We start from the raw sequence: 25,588 nt of genomic DNA, 5'->3' as shown, positions 1-25,588 counted from the left end.
CACTACAGCCAATCACACAGGAAAGCCTCCGGGCAGGTTTTTAATATCTCCAGAGAAGGAGACCACAACATCTCTGGGCAGCCTGTTTTAGAGCTCTGAAACATGGAAGCACAGGACTCCACTTCTGAACGCCTCTGTCTTAGGATATGGATGTTATCTGACAGGGGTGATGTAAAGCTTCAGTTAAAATCTGCAGAATGTTTTGAAGTCTTAAAAGGAGTACCACAAGTAATATTTATACGTCTTTACCTCTAGTCTTTGTTACAGGATGACATGTCTGTCCAGAGCAGAACTACAAAGATCCAGATGAAAGAAGACATTGCTGCTTACAGTTAGAAAGACCCAAATAAGATACGGGGAATATGAGCTCTCAAAGCTGTGATGGATTTAGATAAAGAGGCACATTCATTATTCAGTGAAAATAGGTGTGTCTTTGTGGGTTCTGGAGTTTTTGTTTTTGTTTTGTTCTTTTGGTTTTGAAGTAGAGAACCAGTGGGCAGTTTTCCTAGGAGAAAACTGAAGAACAGAGATGGAGTGTTAAAATGTCACATCTGCAAGTGCAGGGAAGAGTTATTTGTGTTATACACCTTGTTACCATCAAGTAGGTAAGTGTGCCAGGACTTGGGATTCTTAGGTTAATTCTTGTGTTTGTGTATGTGATAACTTGTGCTAGAAGACAGCTTGAAAGATAGTATTCTCAGCCAATCAGTGCTGCTTTCTGAAGTTCTTTCCAGTACCACAGCTCATACTGTTGGCAATGAGGAAGGGATACCACTCATTGAGACCTGGAAAGCTTGAAAAGTGAGTCCATGAGAACTTCATGAGGTTCAACAAGGCCAAGGGCAAGGTGTTGCACTTGGACTGGGGAAATCCCAGATGTGAGTAGAGGCTGGGAGAAAAATCCATTGAGAGCAACCCTACAGAGATGGACCTTGGGGGTCCTGATGTGCAAAAGGCAGGACATGATCCAGCAGTGTGTTTTTGCAGCCTGGAAGGCCAGCAGTATCCTGGGCTGCATCAAAAGAGGTGTTGCCAGCAGGTAGAATGAGGTAATTGTCCCCTCACAAAGAATAACCTTTGCCCTTGTGAGGCCCCTGTGAGATATTTTGTCCAGGTCTGGGACCCCCAGAACAGGAAAGAGACGAGCTTTTGGAGGTCAAAAAGGATGGTCAGAAGGCTGGAGCACCTTTCCTAGGGTTATTACAGGCTGAGGTAGGAGGGGTTGTTCAGCTTGGAGAATAGAAAGTTCTGGTGACACTTCATTGTGACCTTACACTACTTAAGGGGATATAAGCAGGAGAGTGGCTGACTTTTACGTGGTCTGATAGTGTGATAGGACAAGGGGTACTTGCTTTAAACAAAAGAGAAGAAACAGGTTAGGAAGAAATTCTTTACTCAGAGGGTGGTGAGGCACTGGCACAAGCTGCCCAGAGAAGCTGTGAATACCCCCCGAAGTGACTGAGGCCAGGCTGGATTGGGCCCTTGGAAGCCCTGCCCACCCCAGGAGAATAGCTTTAAGATTCCTTCTCACCCAAGCCATTCTATGACTCTATGAAAGTATTTGATAGATGCTCTTATCAGACACTACTGTAATCAGAGATTGATTTTTAGGTATAGTGCAAACAGAAGCTATCCAAACTAGTCTCCTGAATTTCACAGCTGAGTTTCCAAAAGAGGAAGAGAAAATAAGGTAGCTATGGATCTCTTGGTTAGGGAAATCGTACCTCCTAAGTAGATGCAATAGCTCCAAGAAAGTGATTTGCTAACCCTTTCTGGATTAGTTCTCTTTCTGGAACTTGGTATGTAGACCCACTTGAATATTTTAAATTAATTTGATAACATAAAAGCCACGCTTGCTATTCAAAGAAAACAAACTCTGTTGTGGAGCAGTTGGTAACAGGCTCCTTAGTGGAGAAGAGACCTTCTGGACCAGCAAGTGAAGACCTGCACAGACAGGACCTTTATAAAAGGAAAGTGAGGGAAAAAAGAAAACATGCACAAAATAAGAAATACCACCACCAAAAAATATGTAAAACAAACAAACAAGCAAACAAGCAAACAACAACAGAAATGACAATGAAGAAAGAAAAACAAAACAAAAACAAAAACAAAAAAAAAAAACTCCCCCAAAATAAAACTTCATGAACTAAATTAGTTCTTTCCCTGACTCTCTGGAGCAAGCTGAGCAGGCTGTCCCAGGTGTAAAATGCTCCACCTTCTGTCTTTAACAAATGTGATTTAATTACTGTCTCCACTGGAGTGTGAAGCCTAGCCCCTTTTGAGAACCACTAAGGAAACAGAATCCAAAATTGATTAAGGTAACATTTATGAGGAATTAATCATTAAGCCAGTCACAAGCCTTACATTGCCATTTAGGAGCCTGTCAAAGCAAGTTTACAAGACATCATACCTCTGAGGAGAGCAGGAAGCATATATATTTTCCATGTTGATGTTGAAAAAAATGACAAAAATCATGGACTGATACTGACAGTACTTGAAGAAACATTATTTCCCCTTCACCCTCTGGGTTTATTTTTGTGTATCTTACCTATGTATTTAGTTCCTAATGAATATCAAGCAAGAAAATGTAAAAGAGTGGGGAGATTAATACTTGGAAAAAAATCTCTTGAGCCTATTTTCTGAATGTATTTATTTAGGTTTATTTGAATTCTTTTTTGATCATTTATTCTGCTGTTAAATACCTAGCTTTGTGAGTAAATGACCACATGGAAACAATGTCATTTGTAAACTTAAAGAGAATTTTTAGAAGGACTCATTTGGGCTTAATTCTTCTGTCATTGAGCTCTGTGGGAGTGAAGTTAAGCAGTGAAAAGTGCTTCTGGAATTCACCCTTAAATGTTGCTATTGCTAAGAGAAATACATCTGATTCTTCTGGGCTGTATTCACCTGCATTCCGTCAGAAATGGAGCGTGCACAACAGAAAAACGAGGAAACTGATCACATTGATGTGAATTAGGAGACTGAAAGTACGCAGGAGGACTCACACATGGTGCTGTCACAAATGATAAAATGATCAAAATGAAATGCCACTGGAAATTTTCTCTTGTTGTTATCTTTTTAAGTGTTACACCCTGAAGGTTCATCACACCTCACTTCTCCCCTGCTGTTTCCATGTTAAGTCTATCTAACACTCAGCAGAGCTATACGTTGAAATGGTGGTGCGGGAATGTATTTAGAGGCTCAAAAGGATTAAGTGTTGCCCAGAAAAGTTTATTTTCTGTTCAGAATTGTTTATTTGAGTGATCACTGATATCCACCAAACTCTGTCTTACCTTAGCAAGCTTTTGCTTTTGTGTTGCCCACACAGAAAGTTGTTGTTTCAAGATCACAAAGCTTCTGATGTAATTGCAAATTGGGAGTAAGGTGAGAAGAAGGGGAAAATACCTTCACAGTGATGTTAGAATAGGACCATCAACTCGAATTAACTGAGAACAGAGATTCAGATCCAACTGTTCTCTATTTAAACCCCAGTGCAAATCTAATCTAATCTAATCTAAAGAGGCTTTAGGGCTTTGACTTGCATCTTGTTGTTGTTATTGCATACAAGATATGATAGTCATTAGTTTAATAATCTTTGGATATACGGAAGCAAAAGCAAAACAGTTCTTCTGAAGTTCATCTCTTCCTAAATGCTTTACAGAAAACATGCTAGGTGTAATTACAAGAAGCAATACCTGCTCTGGAAACATTCTGCATGACTCTGTCATTTCAAGCTGCAGAACATGGAAGTGCTAAAGTGTTCCTGAGGATATCAGGAGAAATAAAACGTTCCTTATCTCCTGTGACAAAGATAAAAAAGAGGAACATGTGTAATGTAACTCTTCAGGAAAGCCATGAGTTCAAATGACAAACACAGTGGAGGGGAGCTAAACACAGGATGTTCCCAGAAGCATTCAACCGGAGCAACATACGGGTAGGAAATGCACCATTTACAAGAGAGATTGGACATTTAAAATAAGAATTTGGTAGGCTACATTTAGCATGTATCTGCTGTGTCAAAGGCAGTGTAATAGTAAACAGCAGTGAAAGGTCCAATTAAGACTGAATCCTGGAGGAGGAGTGTGGCTGGGGACGGTGTTTGAGCAGCAGCACAAACAAAAGCACATTCCCATTAGGACTACTGCTAGGAAAAACTTACAGTGTGATGTTGGCTCCAAAGGCCCAAATTAAATAAGAGCCTGGCTTGTGCTGGGCACTGTGTAAACATTGAGGAGACAGTCTCTGCTCTGAAAAAGCGCCCAGGCTAAAGCAGAAAGGTTAGGCAGTTTTACTTCCTACCATTGTTAAAATCTCATTTCTATTTGTCTTGGTCAAGATTATGAAGGGGGAGAGAATTAATTACCAACTTCCTTTTTCTTTTTTTAAGATCCTTGTTTCTTTTCTAGTTCATGCTCTTTGCTAGTTTCTTTTCTCAGCTCTTTGCCTTCATAAAAGTTGAACTGTGATTCCAAAAGGCTTCCACCCACATCCGAGTGGCCTGGGCATTTTCAGAGGTACAGACAACGATGGGTATTTTAGGCAATAAGGATTAAATTAGGTATGGTTCTTGAGTGACAAAAAATCACGAAGCCCAAAAACCTCAAAATGAAGCTCGGGCCAAATTACTGATAGCTCTCTAGTGACGCTTTGAGGCCGTTCTCGTGTACTGAAAGTAATCTAAGCTCTGCTCCTTCAAGTGGCTGCTCTCATTCTCTGACAGCAGTATCTGTTTGGGAATAGTTTGGCTTTTTGGGAAGGAGGGAAGGATGGTACCTACTTTGGAGAGACAGTTTTATACGTAGGTGCACGATTTTAAATTTTGAGCTGGCTATTAGTATTCATTCTTATCACTATATGCCCTCACCTTTATAAAATGCTGACAAATTGAAAGACAGAAATGAAGAATCCTTGTGGATATTATTTCTATTAACAAAGTGCCTTAACTCCTTCATTTTTACAATTACTTTTTGTGATTACTGGGAATATTAATAAGAAGTTTGTTCAGTCCAAACTGTATTTCAGTACTACAGATATCAGGAGAAAATGTTTGCATTTCAGCTGACTTGCTGTGGAAAAACAAGAGAAAAACTGCTAGGAAATCAGCTCAGACCACTGTCTATCTGAAACACTCTAGTTCTTGTTAGCCAGCTGCCCAATGAGCTTTTGTCTGACATTTGTCAGAGTCACCCATAAATAAAAAGTTCAAAAAGTTCTCCATCTATTCCTGTAACATAGACAGGACTGGTTGTACAGGCATTGCCTGATGATATTTTCACCATCATGTTGCATAAATCAGCTAAAGTGGTAAAAACACTTGTGGTTTGGCAATATTTATGGTCTCTATATTGCTAGCAGCATGTGGGAGCTATGAGAGGGAATTTCCCTACAGTTGTTACAGCCAGTGTAACCACTGAGACATATAGCACTTGTTGCTACCAAGAGTGTTAAACTTGGATGACTCTATCTATAACTTGCCAAGTGAGGGAAATAATAATATTTTAAAGTAATAATTAAAAAATAGTAGTCAAATAATTCACACATTAGGAAATTAACCAAACAATTTCTGGGCCAATAGTGAGAGAGACTGATAGGAAGAAGAGGGATAGTCTTGAGAACTGGAGAAAAGCAAATAGGATACCATTTTTAGGTACAGTTTCACAAAATAAATGGGGGAGGGGGGGGGGGGGAAGAGAGAGAGAGACTAAAAGAAAAGAAAATGGAGGGACAGACAGAAAGACAATGAGACATGGGTGTTATGGAATGACAACACTGTGAAGCAAAGACAAAGGGAATTAAAGAAAATCAGCCAAGGTAACTGAAACTGCACTAGAGCAAATACACATACAGATAAATAAAGCAGTAAGAATTAGTCAGGATCAGCTTCTCAGAAATAAAACACACCAGGCCAATGTAATTTTCTCCTTTGATAGCATATCCATCCTAGTATTTAAAGGGGGACACAAGATCTTGACTGCACTAATATTTTCAATTAGGAAATGAGAACCAGAAAAATAAACTGAAGGTATGATCCAAAATTAATCAGAAGTTCAGCAGAGAAGAAATTTCATTCAGAAGAAGAAGGGAACTACCCAGGCAGCAAAAAAGGGGCTGGGGTCTAAGTGGCTGCCCAGCACTAGTCTTCTTCACAGCACAGAGGCCAGGGTTCAACATCACTGTAATGAGCACACACTTCTAAGAAAGATATGCTTTACAAGCAATCTTCAGCTGTATGGAAATTGCACAGGAAGGCAATACACAGGCTTTACAAAGTAAAATGTGGGTTTGTGTAACCTAACTAAGGAAAAGTTCGGAGGGCTATGAGTGTAACAAAAGGTTAAAATAAGGAGACATCAGTCCCTCTTCGTGTCAGCTGGAGAAAGGACCAAAATAATTACTATAGTTTGTGAGAAAGAGGATGTTGCTTAAGCTTTAGAAAAAGATTTCCAATTGTGAGCATAACTCAATGGTCTAGCAGATTACACAACAGGAAAGTAGTGGAAAACCTTCTTCCTTGTTAAGGTTTGAGGCTAGAATAGATAATCTGTAAAGGACAATCTGTCTTTATTCTACCTTAATACCAGTGGTGAGCAAGACTATAGCTCAAATTTCTTTCCTCACCTCTGTATCCTTGCCTTAGAATGTGAATTCAATGCAATGTTTTTAAAAGGTCTTGAGAGACCAGGAGAAAGCTTTGTCTTGTGGTTCAGTAAAAGTTAAGATGGTGTACAGGAAAGGGAGGGTACAATAACAGTTGCCCAGAATTTACCTCACGAGATACATGTACATAAACATCCAACTAAATAAAAATACACACGTACTACTCCTAATGTGCTTATCAGTAAGGAGTCTAAACAGAAACAGATTTAGGAAAGAAATCAATTGCTTTTAACATTTATTTTACAAAATAATTGCATAATATTCCATTATACATTAACTATTTAGTCCAAGAAGCAGGCCATATTAAGTTAGGTATTGTACACTCACAAAGATCCTCGTGAGATTTCATCAGTGTAAGATTTCATCAAAATCTGTAGCTTGTTTAGAAGAAAAGCTGCAAGCAAAAGAGCACTGAATTATTGCCATTCGTGTTTCATGGCAAGGAATGCCAGTAGGAGTGCTCCAGTTCTTTGGAATTTTGCATTCATTAGCTTGAATTTAAAGTCTGTGATGACCAAGCTATCTGCTAAACATAGCAATTTACATATCTGCATAACATAGCTACAAATACAATTATATACTTGCAGTACTTGTGTTACATACCTAGATACTGGTCTGTGGTACAACGCTATACAATGGCAAACACATCCATAACAAGCTATGGAAGTCATTTGTCAGGAAAAAAAAAAAGCATTTTTAGTCAAAGAGAAAGAGAAATTTTCTTCATTCTTCACTGAGTTGTCCCTTTTGGACTAATCTTCAGCCACCAAATAGACAACCTATGTTTTACACAGTTTGAAACATCTTTTTCCACATATGCACTATATAATTCTTTTAAACACATAAATATACACAGTCTACAAGGAACAGTAATATCTCTCTGAATTGACCACATTACAGCAGGGTGTGGATTTCAGGGAGCATTGTTGGGTTTTTTTTTTTGTCACAGTTTCTGTCATGACATTAATAGAACCATAGAATCACTGAGGCTGGAAAAGACCTCCAGGGTCATCCAGTCCAGCTGTCCACCTACCACCAGTGTTTCCCCACTAAGCCATGTCTCTTAGTAAAACATCTTGAACACCTTCAGGGACGGTGACTCCACCATCTCCCTGGGCAGTCCATTCCAGTCTGCTGTTTTGGAGAAAGAATTCTTCCTAATATTCAACCCCTCTGGCACAACTTAAGGCCATTTTCTCTAGTCCTGTTGCTGTGTAATATGTCATGGGCACACACTGCTCTTTTGGCTGTTCTCTTTTAGCATCTTCTCTTAGTTTTAACACTCTCCTATGAGTGTAACTGGTTTTATTTCATGGAAAATTCAGCCCTCTCATTGTGCACGCATCTTTTCATTATGCACTCACATGCTGAAGTTAAACCCAGCCTGATGGGAAGTGTGTTGAATTTCTACCCCTTCATGAGCAGTGATTGCCACAGTCTGATCATGGTGGAGATGGAGGTTCCCTGATCTCAGAATTCTGTCAGTCTGAGTACTTCAGACCAAACTGTTTTTTCGTCCTTTATTTTTCAAAGTATCAACATTTCTCATTTATCTGCTACAACAACCTGACTACACAGAGGAACATCACTTTTACGTTTCTATTATGAGACCAATTTCCTCTTAAAACAAGGAAATGCAAACAAAGTGCAAAGCCAAGGTTCAGAAACTGTCTAAAATAGGAATGAAAACGTAATTTGTCTCCTTTAGAAAAAAACGACAAGTTTTTTATTGTTTTTTTAATTGAAACTAAGATTGTTGTCATAAATATGAAAGATTTTTTGTAATGTCCCTGCCTCAGCCAGTAGATGGGTTTTAGTAGTACCTACCCCTTATGTGTCTGTTGTCAGCTAAGATATAGCTGTTTATGCAGTAGATCAGAAAATATAATAGTAATGTAGTGTTTCTCAAAACAGCACAGAATGATGTTGATATATCTTACATCCTTATAACACAAGTAACAAAGCAGTAGGAAAAGAGTGAAAGGAATTGTGTGCTTAAAGGACTGAACCAGAGTCCCACAGAAAAGTGTTCTGATGCTGTCTCTGCCACTGGTTTATAGAACAACTTTGGGCAAGATTAATCCAAAATCTTAGAAACATGTTGTCCATTTTGTTTGGTTTTGGTTTTGTTTTCCAGGTTGTCTGAATATTTTCTACTCTTATCTAACAAAATAGGAACTATTTTGATGTTTATAGGAACTGCTATTGAAAGTTCTCTACACAAGAATGAAGAATGCAGAGGTCGTAGATGGTTTGATTTTAATCCACAGCTCTGTGCTGTAGCTCTGTCTTTGTAAGGGGGCAAACAGCACTCCTCAGCTTCACATATAGATTTGATGTCTAGGCATCCTTCCAAAGATGCAGATAAAGCTACCTACCTGGGAAGTTCATTTTCAGTGTCCTGTTCTCAGTTGTCCTCTTTAGCCAGTAAAAAACACAGCAAAAAGGGGGAAGATATGAGGGACTTACTTTCTATCTATGGTTTTATGTGTTTATCTTTACAATAGTTGAGAGCTGGAGCGCTCTTGGGAACTGCTGGTGAGCTTAAACTTCTGGCTGAAGAGACCTGGATATTCATCTCAGAAGAGTCCTTGCCCCCCAGCACATTCAGTTTGGTAGAAGAGAAGGAGCAGGAAAGGCGGTGGTTAATGTCTGCCTTACTGAGGCTAGCCCATTGGGTTCCAAGTATTAGTTACTTGGTGGGCCAGAGAATGATCTGCCTAAGTCTTTTTTTTTTTTTTTTCTTCCTGGATTTAAATAGTTGAGTTTAAAGGCCTGATCTTTTTCTAAATATGGGCTTTTGTCAAAGCAGGCTGTAAGCTCAGTAAGGATATAGAGGGGGTGTGAAGTTTTAGCACTGTTGTAGCAAGAGTGATTAGCCTTTGTGATCATCTGACTTGTATTTGTCACCTTTTCTAACATTCAGACTAGTTTCTGTATGTTACTTCTCTGTTTCAGATAAAGAAACAAGCTGTGACCTCATATGCATGCAAAATGGTGTGCCTTGTACCAATTTAATTTAGGTTTTCAGATCTGAGCTCAAACTGATATCAGCTGGGGAGGAGAGCTGACAGGAGAGCTAAACTTCACTCCTTCTGTACTGAAGAAATGACAACCCGCCCCCCCCCCCCCCCCCAGCCATTTAAAGTCAATTGGCCTTAACATCTGGAGTTCTTGAGAAACGTATTCATAACTGAGATGTCATTAAAGATATTCTTAGTAAATGCATCCCTGGCAAACTTATTTTAAACAAGGATTTAAAACTAAATTAAGAAAAATGGAGAGGGGAAAAATGAAAGAGGTCTACACAATATGCGCAAAAATGACAAGTTGATTTAAAACTACTTAACTAATTTTCTTCAACCCAAGTGTGTTTTCTTGAACAGGCTATATTGTAAGCCAATACAAAGTTTTCTGGCTTGCCATTTTTGACTTAACTAGACACAGAATATTTCAACAAGAACATATGGAAGATATATATAATTTTTTTCACATTCATTTAGCTGAAGATATTTTGTTCAAACTTTTCTGACATAACCCAAGAGTAAAACCAAATATGGAAATCCTCAGCCCTAGAAGAATGTAAGAAATTAATGAGAGGTGCTAAGCTGAAACTAAAATGAAAGTTGGCACCAAACTGCAACAAAACAGTCATTAGAATGGATTATTTAATAGAGCTGCAACCATCTTGAGTACTTTGTTTAAAAAAAAATGGAAAAGAAAAAAGACATAAAACTTCTCCTTAATCACTCACAAATCTTTTAGAGAGCAACCTTTCCAAGTTGGCCACTAGAGTTTGAGATGTTCCACCAGGCCTTTTAAGTAATAACACTTAAGTTATACTATAGTGTATATGTATGCGTATATACATATATATATATACCCATGTCTTGCAGAAGACAGGTATTGTCACAGAAAGCAAACGAACTTGAGCTGCAACTTTGAATAGAGCAAGCATGGCTGAAAATGTTTGATGGACAATGGAAATGGTAATTGTGAATGGCAGATGTCAGAATAGAAAGTGTGAAAGACATTTTCCCACTGCCCTATTAAGTCATGGCCTTATATAATACTACAATCTCTTCATAGTTTGTACGCAGTAAAAGTTATATTTTAAAATTTGCTCTGTGTGCCATGCTGCTGAATTGACATTTTTAGCAAGTGACTTGTGCCATCTATAGTGAGAACGCAACTATACTTGTACATCTGCAGCTGAAGTTGTTCTCCTCCCTACAGCAAACTGAGACCTTCAGAAAGAAGAACTTAGAACTTTTACATCAGCCCTGATGCTCTCAGTGAAGCAGAAAGCAGAGACATGGCATTTCACATTGCTAAGACAGTCAGCAGAGCTCTAGTGTTAAGACAGGGTGAGAGTTAATGACCTTAGGTTACACCAGGGGAGGTTCAGGTAATATACTAGGAAAATTTCTTCCCAAAAAGAGTGATAATGCAGTGGAACAGGCTACCCAGAGAGGTGGTGGAGGTTCCTGGAGGTGTAGATTGGGCACTGAGGGACATGGTTAGGGAGCATGGTGGGGATGGACTGGCGGTTGGACAAGGTGATCTTAGAGGTTTTTTCCAATTTCAATAACTCTCTGATTCTGTGGTACAACCACCAGGACAGTGCTGCAGGAAGAACTCGTATGAGCTGATCCCTCAGCCTGTGGACTCCCAGGATCAGATGGGTATCACCCACACCATTGCATCTGGCAGGCACAACAGTAGTGGCTGGAAACAGCAAAGCTCTGGGACCTCCCAGCCAGCTTCACCATGAGCTGCAGCACAACTTGCCCCAGCTGCAGAGCAAGCCATGGAATCCTGGGTGGTGGATGCTCCTGGATGCTTCCCAGGAAGGTCTCCACAGGGATGTGGTGTGCTGCCAGCAATGTAATACGGCCAGGCTCCTTTCTGCTGCAGAGCACAGTCAATTGGCTTTTGGCCACCTGTTTCACATGAGCCCAGTGATGGACTAAGGGTTCCCTCTGCAGAAACACAGCTCTCTGGCTTTCTTGTAATTTGATCTATGGCTGGCAAGAGCAAATGTTGCCTTCACTTAGCAAAACACATAAAATAGCTCATATAAGAAATAATCTTGTTAAGGAAAACCCATTGTTAAATGCTGTTACAGAATTGAATGAATCATATTTATACTGAGAGCATTTCATTAAATCCCTAGCACAAAAATATTTTGTGTCCATGCCCCAACTACTAATTGATTTTATCTTGCTGAGTTTTGTTCAGGCTTTGCTACGACTGTCAGAAATAAACAGCAAGACTTCAGTTTTGTCCCCTGTCAAAGACTGAATTCTGCACACTTCCTTCATGGAAATAATCTTGCTAACTTTAGTGTCAGTACATGGAACCACTGCATGCAACAGGAGCAAGAACTAAATCTGATGTACAGCACTGTGGTGTGGTAAATGCTGACTTAAGTACCTCTAATGATATAATTGATGGCCTGACTTGTTGCTTTTCATTATCTTGTTCAGCTAAGCAAACACATTTCAGAGCTCCAAAGGAGTCAGGCAATGTCCAGAAAAGTTGATTTATCAGTAACAGACAGCCAAAGCTGTTCTGTACCCCTTTCAAATGAATAATCCTTTCCAAAACTAAATAAGTATATGAACTACTTTGTGAAATAAATGTGTCATTTGTGCAATGAAAAACACATGAGTTGTAAGATGGTTTCTACTGCCTTTTCTCTTTTTTCCCTTCAGGTTTTCTATGTTGTCAGCAATTTGAAGTCTTTCAGAAACATCAGATTATAAATGATCCAGAAAACTTCATTAAAGCTTCTAATTTTTACCAAACTGACCATGCAAATTAGCTAGTGTGGAAATGAAAGAGCTACAGCAGAAACGCCACATCATTCTATTTGTACAAATTTGGAAATGTAGTCAGAAACTGACTTTAGTTCCCTTTTAACTAAAAGAGCTCATTTCTTCTTCAAAATATATATTTCCTGTTTAAAAGTTCAAAGAAAGACCTTTCACCATCAGCTGCACATATTCAAACCAATAGGTGAACGCTTATGTAAGAACTGCCTTTACTTCATTGTACATCAGCCACCTACACAGGAAAAGCAAGCTCTTACTCTCCGAGGTGCTTCCATTTTGATTTTGAAGAACAACTGAGCACCCTGAATTTGGAAAGTAAAGCACCTCTGACATATTTCAAGTTGGGAAAGTGTTCATGAAAATTCTCAAAGTCACAGGTCATTTCTTAAAGTGTAGGTCATGAAGTTTAATTGTCTGCTAAGAGAATTGGACAAATCAAGCTTTTTAAGATTAAAAACAACAAAAAAAGTGCAAACTCCAGCTGTTAGGCTTGAGGAAGATATAGCTATTCACATTTTGTTATTGCATACAGCGAAACACGCTGCTTAGTATTTCAAACAACTGCTGTGTTAAATATAACTCTCTCTGATCATTTTTGAAATAGAGACAGTGTCATTTTTTAGCACTACAGAATAATGCAGGCAACGTAGATCTGAGTTATTAGATGGGTTCTCTGGATCATAAGACTTGTAATAATTATCCTTCTCAGGAGAAGTCTTTTATAAACTTTGAGACTGAGGCACGGCAAGAAGACCATGTGTGAAGTATTGAAGATGTTGTGGGAGAGCAGCAAAAGCCAGCAAGTTATCAGGTCAGCAATCCTATCAGCGTAACTCTCTCCTTGTAGTTAGGGGTGCCCAGCTGCAGTCTGGATTGTGGTGCCAACAAGTGTGCTCCATTAAGGAGTTTTACTCATTGATTTGTAGGGTGCATTAGAGTGCCATGAACAAGTCCCTGTGGCACAGAATTTGAGCCATCTCACTCAAAACATCTGTCCCAGAGTTCATTATAGCATCCCTTAAGAAGGCTCTGTGTCTCTACATCTGCTATATGTCTCTGCTATTGGACCTGCTCACAACCCCATTATCTACAGCTTATCTCAATGATTTTTTTTGCATCCACAGATCCTCTTTACACATGTCTACTGAAAAAACAGGGTCACAAGCATCACTGAGGGTGAACAAGAAGGGGTTAAAATAGATGATCTGCTCTCTAGCACCACAGGAGGAATAGCAGTCTGCCCCTTACTCCTTCCATATCTCAGTGCCTCTTCACAGAAGACCCAGCACTCATGAGTTACTTGGCTTCAGAGGCAAGTTCCACTTCCCTAGCTTTTATCCTGGGCTTGTTCAGCCTAGAGAAGAGAAGGTTCTGGGGAGACATCATTGTGGCCTTCCAGTACTTGAAGGGAGCTTATAAACAAGAGGGAGCTTATAAACCAACTTTTTACATGGTCTAATAGTGATAAGACAAGGAGGAATGACTTTCAACTTAAAAGAGGGGAGATTTAGCTAAGATATTAGAAAGAAATTCTTTACACAGAGGGCAGTGAGGCGCTGGCACAGGCTGCCCAGAGAAGCTGTGGGTGCCCCATCCCTGGAGGCTCTCAAGGCCAGGTTGGTTGGTGCCCTGGGCAGTTGAGCTGGGAGGTGACAGCCCTACTCATGGCAGATGTTTGAGATCCTTTCCAACCCACACTATTCTATGATTCTATTATTCTGTTCCCACTTTCACCCCTCCCAGATCTGAGTTTTGGGAACAACTCTTCTCCAGAGAGCCTATAAACCCACCAGAATTTATAGCAATTCCCATCTTCTAGAGACAGGGCATGAAAGGGTAGTGGCTTCATGGGATAAAAGGGTGGGACAGACCTAAGGGCCTTCCCAAACAGCAGTTAGTCCAGAGGAGATGCACTGTGAAGTAAAAAAAAAAAACAACAAACTATTGTTGTCAAGTGCAAACAAATTTTATTGGCCTCACACAGAGAGGCTGCTGGCAAGGAGTAAGTTCTGAAAGCCAGTCCATTCTTGATAGCCTTCCAGGGACTCTCTACCCCACTGGGAGACTAAAAGAGAAGAAAATGTGTTCATACAAGTCAGGCTTTCCAGATAAGCTCAGCCTACACTGCAGTGTTCACAACCAGAAACTATTTTCAGATAGATAGGCCACCCTTGTCCATTGGAGCCATTTGGACACCCTCAGGAGTCCATTCACATTAAATGCACACAGGGATCCTTCTCAAGTAGTGACAGTTTGTTAACCTTAGAAAAAGGGTTAAATTTTGGCCTGGCTCATAAGAACACCTGGAAAACAGAAAGCCCCCATCCTTCTAAGGATCACATGTCCTCAGGAACAGAGAAAACAAGAGCAAGTGCCAATAGCCCTTCCCACCATGCAGAACTGAGCCACAAACCCAGACAATAGGCTGTCTGTCCCTGCACTCACTAAAAGGCATCTGTTATTACAGCCTATGAAAACATAGACAGAGCACCCTGCCCCTAGAGATGAAAGCAGCCAAAGCCAAAAAACCCAGAAAGAGAACTTTACATCCCACAACAGTCCTATAATACCCTTCCTCTGATCCCTGTACCCACCATCTCCCTTGCTTCCTTGCTTCTGGCTCAGGGGCTCAAGGCAGGGCAATGCTCTGCCAGCCCTCAGGGAGCTGCAGGCTCTCCCACCAGTACCTCCCACGTGGAGAGGCAGTGCCAGCTGCTCCTCACAGAAAAGCTGTGGGTCTCTGCCTTCAAAATACCCCAGTTTCACCTCTCTCCCTGCTGCTTCTGATTGACAGAGATCAAGGTAGTTTTCTCCTCGCTAAGTGTCCTCGCTCATGGCCTGGGGAGTGCCTGAAGGTACATGGGTAGCACCTACAAGAGCTTGGGCTTTCTGAACACAACAGCAAGGTCTGTGCAGTTCCTAACCTGGCTGTGAGCATACAGTGGGGAAATGGACAGCACAGAAATATGTTGTCGAGGGACAGTGCAAAGACAATTTGTCTCTTTCTTTCTGCAGTGAGTTCTAGAAAGGAAAAAATAAGTGAATCATCTTTTTGGATATGGCAGCTTAACAGCTTAGAGCAGTCAGATTGTCTACCTTCTTGCAGGAGATGTGACAGCTCTAAGTGCCAGCAAGCTGCATTCCTGTGCTTTGAAGAGCAGACTTATAATTCATGAGCAGCAAAATCTAGAGGGAGCTATAAAGGCTTTCTCAAACAATAATAATAAAAAAGAAACAACAGCTACAGCCTCAATTATACGTGGAAGCTTTGGATTTGTGGTTCTGAGTATTTTCACATGATAAAAAGCTTCAGCTGAGCCAGAAAAGGATGTCACAGGCCAGATGTTAGAGTGCACTATAAAAGATTTCAGTCATTGCCCAGAGTCAGGCAGTCTTGGCTGTGAGCAGACCCACCCTTGGGTCAGGGAGGATTCCTCTGTGCCTTACACAGTACAACCGCACACAGGCAGAATGGCAAAGGCAGGCGGTGCTGCAGCCAGCTTCTCCAAAACATGATAGCAGCAGCCAGCAGCCCTCAGGGTATGGCTCTGCATGCTGGCAGACCAGAGCAGGGAAGAGCCTCAAGATTTCCTTCCCACCTTTCTTCCTTAACTTCTTCAGTTTGTACAAGTTACCAATTAGTGGGTCTCCTCCAGTCCAGTCTACAGGAGATAAGAATCTGCAATAATTTTCAGTGGGGAAAGACTCCAAGAGTTGTCAACATTCAAAGTTTTTCTCCAGAGAAATAATGGGATTGCAGACTTTTTCTTCTCCAATACAGTGTTGAAAATTTATCAGGCCAACACAAAATCCTGTCAGATGCTGTTCTCCTTGTAAGGTAAAATGGTTCTTGAAAATGGGGGCTGCAGTCTAGTAAATGGATACAGTTTTGTTCGAACAAATAGTTTGTTGGTGGTATACATGCACAATTGAGGGACACATAGATGCCTTTCCTTCCTCCCAAAGCTCTCTCCTTTTTAATGTTTAGCCTACCTGTTACATTAATGGTGCAACAGGCTTTAAGATGAATAGATTATTCATGACTGTGCAAAGGCTTATCTTCATTTTCCTAATGAAAGATAAGCTTGCCTGGGAAGTCTCTCCTGCCTCTCCATATAGTCTCCACTGCTCTTCACCCTCCTGCAAAAGCCTGTGTAATCAAGGCTGGATAGTAGGAAAAATTTCTTCTTAGAAAGAATAGTGAGGCAGTGGCACAGTCTTCCCAGGGTGGTGGTGAATTCACTATCTCTGGAGGTCTGGAGGTGTTCAAGAAACGTGTATATGAGGCAATGAAGGACATGGTTATTGGACATAGATGGTTGGACTAAATGATCTTAAAGGTCTTTTCCTGTCTTGATGACCCAGTGATTCTATGATTTTAATGTCCACTTTGGTCCCTGAAGAGCTGTCTTTTATTTCTTCGCTCCATTTTTTCCTCAGAAGCAAGGATTACTGTGGGAGAATGAATGGTGAGATCACTGAGATCACTGTGGTTCTTCCAGTATCTTGTCTCCTTCCTGCCCATTGGTCAAAGTAGATAAAATAATGAAAGATATCAATGCCTTTGCATCTGTGCTGGATGCTGACAAACTGGTAGCTACTTCTTAAATCTCATCAGCCTTACTGATGAGAAATAGGACCAAAGCTGGACCATGCATACTTCATTTTGGTACAACAAACTTGTGTCAAAGTAAAAAGAAGGTAGAAAGCAGTGGTGATCCAGTTCCCGCTTGACAAACATGGGAGCTGCCAAGAGAGTGCAAGTTGTGATGGGGCTTCACCAACATCCAGGCCATTTGGCACCTCCTGCACCTACATTTGGCACAGCTGTCCTTCTGCCATTCTCACCTCCAGCAGACAACTTAGGTCTCAAACAGAGTAGAAAGCTCTATCTGCCCAGTTCTACCTGATCTCTAGGGACATCAAAAATCCTCAGCAATTTTTCCTCTAGATCTGCCTTTCCTCCATTTTCTAGAGAAGAGAATTAGAGTGACCGAAGCTCAAAGTCTTCCTAAGAGATAAGAAGACCTAAACATTAGCTTTCTGTATGGATTTTCATCTGTAGTGTAAGTATTCATAGGTCTGAAGCAGGGTCAATATGTGTTAGCCGCGGTCCCTGGGAAAGCCATATCACACAGAGGTGAATCAAAAATTTTTAAGACAAGTTGTAATATCCTACAGCTTGCATGGATGAAGAAGGTAACACAGATGTATTGTAGCAATTTGCCAGGCACAAGGCAGTCTAGGGCATTTCTGCTTTGGAGTATTTCTGTATCACGTAACTGTGACATTCAGATGAGAAGCAACCTGCCCATTGACTGCCCCCTCCCTGGCAGCTGGAGGGACTTCTGTGGCCATAGTGCTTCATGTAGTGATTTCTTGCTGCCAGCTCTGTGACCTGCCTAATACCTACAGGTGTAACAAATCCTGTGCACAAGTAATTCCTGCATCCACAGAGTCTGGATGACCCAATTTTCTGTCTTTTGTTATAGTTTACATTGTAGCTGTGGATGTTCCTCAAGAGGTAATGTTAGGGAGCACCTTAATTTCATGGCTTTCAGTGACTGCCTAGCCTCTCAGGTGAGCCCTGTGCAGGATCAGATGATAATTATGTTATTAGATGCCAATATAGATAGCTAATGTAAGTAAAAGTACAGTAAAGAGTCTCACATATTCAAGCAATGCTGTCTGTTCACATTCTCTTCTCCTCCCTTCTGATACTATTTCCATTTCTGCACACAATTCTGTTGTCTATTTTTTTTTTTTTTCCTGCTGAAATAGATGTTTTCAAATCTGGGAGCTGAAAGGCTGAAATTGCTGATATTCATGGAACTTGGAAGGACCATCCAGGCTGAAATTGCTGCTCCACTGGTTCCACACTGCCAAGCCGCTACATTCCATGCCTGGGAGCCAAAGGAGCTTCACGTCTGTGTCCCAGACGAGATTACTGCATTCTCATTGGGAAGATAATATTGCTTGGTATGTGTCCATAAAGGAGAACCTGAGCCCTAAGAGCGTGAGAGAGACTGAGAGATTTCCCTCACACTTAATGTAGCTGTGTTTGCTAATTACCATTTAACTCACATAATACTATTTATTATCCTAGGACTGAATAGATGCAACCAAGATCAAAATTGGCTTCTTATTAAATTTCTGCAGCTAAGTGAGACAGAGCTTCTAGTCCCAGAGGATGGAGAGAGCATGGTCATGAAAACAAAAGAGTAAAAGCTGGGCCATTAAATTGCCCAGAGAAAATTTTTAATGTTTTTTTTTCAAGTCATACAAGGACAAGGGGATGATGTGCATAAGGATTAAGGGATTGAGACTGATCAGAAAGAAGGAGGGCATTTAGTCCATCTCAATAACTTATTATCCTGGAATCACCATTGCTGGAAAAATATCTGATGTGAGTCTATATTTCTGATGAAAGTATTTACACAGCTTGCAATGACAAAGCCCATTTCCATATAGCTCTACCAGTCAAGAGTTCTCCACTTTGGCTAAATTTTCTCTGCTGCTCCTTCAACCTCATTATTTCCATTCAATTTTCACTAGCTAACGAGTGGAATTTGCCTGTGGCCTGTTCTTTCAGTGTCTCTTAAAAAATAAACAATCCTGTTCACTTCTGCTCTCACCATCAAAACAAACCTTAATTAGGAGGCAATTAAGGTTGCTTAAGCAATATGCCACCACTGCAACAGTTGAAAGGATGGACCTTTCCAGCTTGCTCTGTCTCCATTGTTTTTAGCTTGTCTTCTCTGGAATACCTCATCTGCATCTACTTGTCAGACCCCAGAAGCTTTCTGCAAGACCTTTCAGACTTTTACTAATGACTCTGAGGAGGTGCTATTACTGAACTGACTGCAGTTTAGAACCGGTGAAGATGTGAACACCAGTCATCTTTGAGTTTTACTGTGCAGCTGTTGCTTCAGCCAGTTATGCCAAAGGACTGAAATTGCTAATGGCCTCAAGTAGCTGTGTTGGTTAACATTAGTAAAATTTGATGAGATTAAGCTGGATAGAGGAACAACTGTTTGAAATTCAGCAAATTCAGTCATGAAAACTGGATATTCATGATGGGGGTGGGTGAAACAAAACCTTTTACAGGGAAAAATTGAACTAATACTATGAGATTCATATTTTACTCTTGTTTTTATATTTAATAGATTTATTCCTTCCTTTTGATGACCATTTGATGGCTACATAAGAAGTTTTTGGCAATAGAGACTCTTAGAAAGCCTGTGTTGCTGCCACTGGGCACACAAAGAAATGACATGGTGACCACAACTTTGAGTCACTCAGGAAGGACCTTCTACAGAACAGAAGTATTAATGTCCTGTTCTGGATCTGTTCCTGAAAAAGACTGAGCTTAAGGCACAATCCCCTTTCACATTTCTTACCAGCTTACAGGTCTGCAACCCACTCTGCAGACTGGCTTTCCAGGAACTGATCTTCTGAAACCTCTGGGACCATATTTAGACATCCTAAATTCCACCCAAGTCCATGTTTCCTCAAGGTGGTACTAAGCAGCTTGCTGACAAGAAACAGTGATTTCAGGAGAAGGCCGGAATTGAGGCCACCTGCATGTGACTGATGGCCCTGTGGATGAGCCTTACTAAGCTTTAGAGAAGAAGGTGCTTTGACATTAGGCACTGCAAAGCCACTTGATATATTTGATATATTGCCTCCTTTCTTGTCGGATGTCTAGCATGATAGGGTATAGAATGCTATCTGCCTATGTTACCTTTAAAATAAAACACAAATCTCATAATCTAAAGAGGAATTTTTCTACAGCTTTTAGTAGTACAGAACCACACAGTGTTGTGGCTAAAATGCATGAGATTCTGTGTTCGAAGAAGCTAGCAAATTTGCTAAAAAAGTGTTGCTGGAGACACTGTATCTATCATTTCTATTGTTTCCAAAGAGAAATGCTTCAATAATCATCCTTTAGCTGAAACCTATTGTTCAGAGAAGGATAATTTTAAATACAGGGTAAAAATAATATCTGCATAAGCTTTTTCTGATTCCTTCTCTTCTCCAAAGAAGCACAGGTAGTGCACTACATGTACTTTTCCATGCAGAAGCATCAGTGGTACGATGCTCATAGAGGATGGGAAGCTAACCCAGACTTTGGAGAGGATCACATTATGTTAATATTTGTCAGTTTTCCCTGTATATTTAAGGTGGGGCAAATGTGTTGTACAGCACATCTCAGCCGTGCACATAATCAGAAGCTTCTGCAAACAAAATTATTCTCACTGTAACTATCAAAACATTAATTCAGGAAAACTGAAATTGAATAAGTGGAGTTAACCTGTATCTGCCCTTCTCTTTACATGTACATATATTTACAGAAAGTTTCTGTCTCTTCTGGTTGTGGAGATAACCTTTTAAGTATAAACTGAGGGAATGTTGGCCTGAGTCTGGAGCCAAACACATGGAAACAATAACACTAGAGATAAGCTGCCTTCATTCATCTCAGTGGGACTCTAGCAATGAAGTCTGCTTATGACAATGTAAAAGACAGACTTGTTAACTATTTCACTGCTGCATTTTGTTAACAGAAAATCTGGTGCCGCTGGTCTATCCATCACAGCCTGATGCCTTTTTCTTTGAAAGGATATGCCACATGATATGACTATGCATTTGAAATATGTACATAACACCTCTTCTGCCTTGAAGAGATCACATTTTGACTGTTTTAATAACCAATACTCTGCATACCAAAATTTGCTCTGTAATAAATGCAAAATAAAAACCGCTCCTGAATAACTCTTCATTTTCAGGGACAGTTGTGACTGACCAAACCAAGGACCAGACTTAATCACCAGAAGGTATAGAGCGCAAATATCTGTCTGTCTTGTGTTTTTTCCAAAGAGCGTTTTTTACTCATGTAATAGTTGCAGCATGCTCAGTCATCAAGCAAGGGCTCAGCTAAAAGAATTTTCCTCTGATCTTTCATGGGATTCACCATCAAGGTCTGTAGGGCCTGATAGGTGAACTGCCTTAAGGCTCTGTTGTCTTGGTAATTTTTCTGTAGGTACAAAGCGGGGGAGAGAGAACCATAACAAACTTTATGAGCAGGAAGCTTCTGTGTCAGAAGAAATATATCAGGGCTGCATACTTTGCAAAAGAAAATAACTTCTATTCATAGAGAAATGCATTGTAAGAATAAGCAACTGATGGCTGTCCCTCTGTGTTGTACTCATGGATGTGCCTGCACCGTCCATCTGTCTGCCTCCACCAGGGCAAGGGCTGGAGACATGAGCAGCAATTCTACTTATCGCCTCTCTCTGATTGGCACTGAGATTCAAGGGAAACAAAATTATTTATTAATATTGTCCTTTTAAGTTATTTACTTTCTGTTGCTATCTCTTCTTTTTCCTCTGTCCCCTGCAAGGGAAATGAAGCCAAAGGGGAACATGATGGCATCACTCCAAGGACTGAGCTGAGTGATAATATCAGCAGGGTACAAGAACATTTAATATTCAATGTTTGAGAAGGTAAAGAAGAAATAGAAAATTCATTTTGGATTTTTAAAATATGCTGACAGTTCTTAATGGTGAGGATTCAGTTCTGTATGGTGCCTTATGATTTGTTCCTAAACAATCCATAACAATCCTTTGCTTCATTCTTGGCTGCTGTTTCCAGCTGAATAAAACGTCCCAACCCAGTCCCTCTGGAAAACAAGGAGAGTTTCTTGATTTCAGTGAATTTGCAATTGAGCTTGAAATGCAGACACTAATGGCCATATGGAAGTCTCTGTGTGCAGAAATGCTGGCCTTTGCTGAATCCCATCAAGCTGAGCAGGTCAGAGTTGCGGTATGAAATTATTTAGTCTTATCAGAAACATCTGCTCCATTAGATTGTGCTTCCAAAAGTCGTGGGTTTGTTCTTTAGGTTTTTTTCTTCATGAAAGTGGCATTTTCTCTGCACTAAAATGTTTAGCATAATTCTTAATGACTACACAGAAACATTGTGGCGTCCTCTTTCTCCAGCTGCAAGCTGCTGGGTTTTGAAAATGTTTAGGTTTGTAGAAAGCACTTGTGAAAGAAGTTTACTTTCTTAGAAGTATAATTTATCTATTTTTTTCTTTTAAGTCCAAAACCTAATTGTGATCATTATTCTGCACATGTGTTTTTATTGAAGGACTGTTGGTGGTGGGCTTGGAGGAGGTTCTTCAGTTTGGATGGAAGGCTTTGAAGACTCCCTGTGCTCCTCTTTTGACTTTCACTGTCAGTATTTTATCTTCTGGAAATAAAACTCCTGATATGAGTTCAGCAGACTAAAGGGGTAGCTCCAAAACTAATGCCTCCTATTTTATGATGATGGCCAGTGATGTTAGAGGTGGATGTTGGTGGTATGGCAGTAGAGACTGAACCTTCTTCTGTTACATATTGTTGCTGTGTGACAGATGGTACCAGAGGGGCAGTCTGACAAAATGGTGTCTGACATGGAAGTGCGTATGAAGTAAAGATGCAGCACTGAATTCCTCCATGCAGAAAAAAATGGCACCCCTCAGTATTCATCAGTGCTTGCTGAATATTTTTGGAGACCAAACAGTGGATGTGAAGTGGAACAGGGGCTGTGAATGGTGCATTTGTGAATGGTGATAGCAACATGAAAGGCAAGTCATGTTCCAGATGGCCACGCTGATTTTTATAAGCATGACATGCAAGCTCTTTTTCATCACTGATGAAAATAAACAGCTGATGGTTGTGACTATGTTGAAAAAATAGCAGGTTTTAGCTGAGAATTTGCTCTATCAAACAGAGTATTTTGTTGGTCTTTTTTTTTGGTATCTGCTGTGGTTTCCATGGAAATAAATAGGAGCCATTACTTTTGGAGTCACCTACATAAGTTACACACTCTAAAAAGTAAATGTCTAGATGTTTGGGAAAGTCAAGGGGATAGGGATGGACTATGATGCCTTCCATTCAGCCATGCCAGTTAGATCCTATCCCTCTTAACTCAGTAACAACTTTTCAGCCATTGATGTAAAATATGTGGGATGAGGTCAGGGTAACTCCCACGAGAAATACACCTATTGGAGAAACACATGCTCCTCTTCACTGTCTCCCTCAACACAGATGGATAACTCCCTGAGGCAGGGAATCCCTACTGTAAGATTCTTCTTCCAGCTGTGATCTCTGTACAGGGACTTGATGGCTGGGTGATCACATTCTCAGGCTACATGGGGGATGACTGCTCACACAGAAACACAGAGAAGCAGCATCCACAGGAAAGAGGCTGACACACAAGAGAAGGATGCAGGAATACTGATGGCACAGCATGAACGAATTTCTATTGTTTTCTTTCAAATCTCTTCTAGTGTTCTAGGTAGGTAACAAAACCTGCCTCTTCATAAGAATTAAAGCCACATTATTCATTTAAGTGTGGAAACACCGGCACAAATGTGTAAAAGCCTAGTAGCACAGGCTCAATAGACTCATACAAAGTATACAGACAGTTTCATATCGTTTGTAAAAAATGCTGTATTCCCCAAGTTCCAGCTGTACTGTCACAGTTGTTATTAGATAGCTGGATAAAATGCCAATGCTGACAGCACTGGGAGAGTTTGTACCTGTTAAAATGTCACTCAGCACCTGATTTTTCTGACAATTTGGGTGCTGTTGAAAAGAGCCAGGTTGACAAGCTTACTCCATTTCAGCTTTCTTTTTCCTGTTGTGCACTCTCATCTCTTTTATGTGCTTTACAATAAATACAACCTCAAACTTGTCCACCAAAACCGACTTTCTTACAATAAGGTAGTCCTGGCTCAAATAATCATTCCCAATTTCATTGCGTTGACTGAACAGAATGCATGTGCTCACACACGCACATGGATGACTAAAATCTCATCCATAAGTCTTTGTGTTTCCTATTGCTGTAAAGGGAATAGTTAGAACCTTCAAATTCCCATCAGTTCACTCAACAAAGTAAACGCAATTCACGTGGTGTTTTTCTTCAGTCTCTCCACCCTTGCCTGCAAATGTGGTTTGTCCTGAGTGCTGAAAGACTTATTCCCCTCTGCCGGTGTGGAAGAAATATAAATCTCTGGAAGTTTTGGAGCAGGTTTTTTTGTTTGTTTGTTTGTTTTTGTTTTTTTATTTTTGTCACGAAGTTGAATACCACCAAAAGGAAATACTTGCATAAACTATGCTTGGCTACATCTACCTCTGCCCACCTCAGCTGCTTCTCCACCACCAGCACTGAGGATCTTACCTTGAGCTCTTGTTGAATGATAGCTGCTACATTTCATTTATTTTTTAATGTTTCTTAGTATGTAGGTTTGTGATTCTCTTCAACGTTTGAGTGCTCAGATGCCATCTGCAGATTCCTGGTGTTCAGTAGAACAGAGCTTTGATCTACAAGTGCTTATTTTAAGGGTAACTTTACGCTCCTCCATTTCCACAAAAAACAAAAGAGGTGGATGGAAAGAAATGATGGGACAGAGACAATAAAATAAAGAAACAAGTCTGAATTATAGTCAGCCTGTATCAACCTTCTTCTTTTTCACACAGTTTGAAAGGCCAAAGTAAGTAAAACTTAATGGTTACTGAAATCTTTGAAATGTTCCCCTGATGTCTATTCAGAGTTGTAGAGATGTGGAACATTTCCTGTCACCTACATGTGGACAGCCTTTATGTGGGGGAAAAAAGAAAAGAGGCAATGAAAATAAATCCTCTGTTGGAGCGTGCCTACAACAGGGTTTGTGATTATAGTGTAAATGCTTGTTTCTGCTTACACAAATAAAATGGGAAAAGCAACAAGCTCTTTAAAGTGTGAAGATTGTGCATTCTGGGGATGCTTCTAAAGAACTATTGAAGCTGTCAGCTTTTTTTCAGAACTTGGTGTTATTCTACAAGCACTGAGGACAGTCTCCTAGGGGGAAAACTGCAATAATCAATTATATTGTACGTTTCTTGAAAATAAAATTACGAATCAATTTTCTCAGACTTTCTGGCAGTTTGACAACCAGTCAATGGTAATGATTCAATTTCCTTGCAGCTATGTGGCCTGGCACATTTTAATTACAAATAATGTTACTAGATTTTCAAGTTGTTGTTTTATTTTATTTTTTTTCTAAATTT

The 25,588-nt window shown here is 40.3% G+C and overlaps 1 long non-coding RNA gene across 2 annotated transcripts; it reads left to right on the top strand.

Moving 5' to 3' along the window:
* The first annotated feature begins 1,087 nt into the window (after positions 1-1,087).
* Positions 1,088-19,754, top strand: LOC107311773 (uncharacterized). Of its 2 annotated transcripts, none has more exons than XR_001554246.3 (4): positions 1,088-1,212; positions 13,204-13,305; positions 18,276-18,473; positions 19,661-19,754. It is a non-coding gene; the product is annotated as an uncharacterized LOC107311773 (long non-coding RNA). The 2 variants fall into 2 exon arrangements; XR_014944117.1 differs by lacking the exon at positions 1,088-1,212 and adding an exon at positions 12,599-12,678.
* Positions 19,755-25,588: the final 5,834 nt, after the last annotated feature.

This window comes from Coturnix japonica, chromosome 3 (assembly GCF_054131305.1).
Source record: "Coturnix japonica strain WE chromosome 3, WE-NBRP24, whole genome shotgun sequence".
In the NCBI taxonomy this organism is placed as follows: Eukaryota; Metazoa; Chordata; class Aves; order Galliformes; family Phasianidae; genus Coturnix; species Coturnix japonica.
This window is presented reverse-complemented; position numbering and strand designations above follow the sequence as displayed.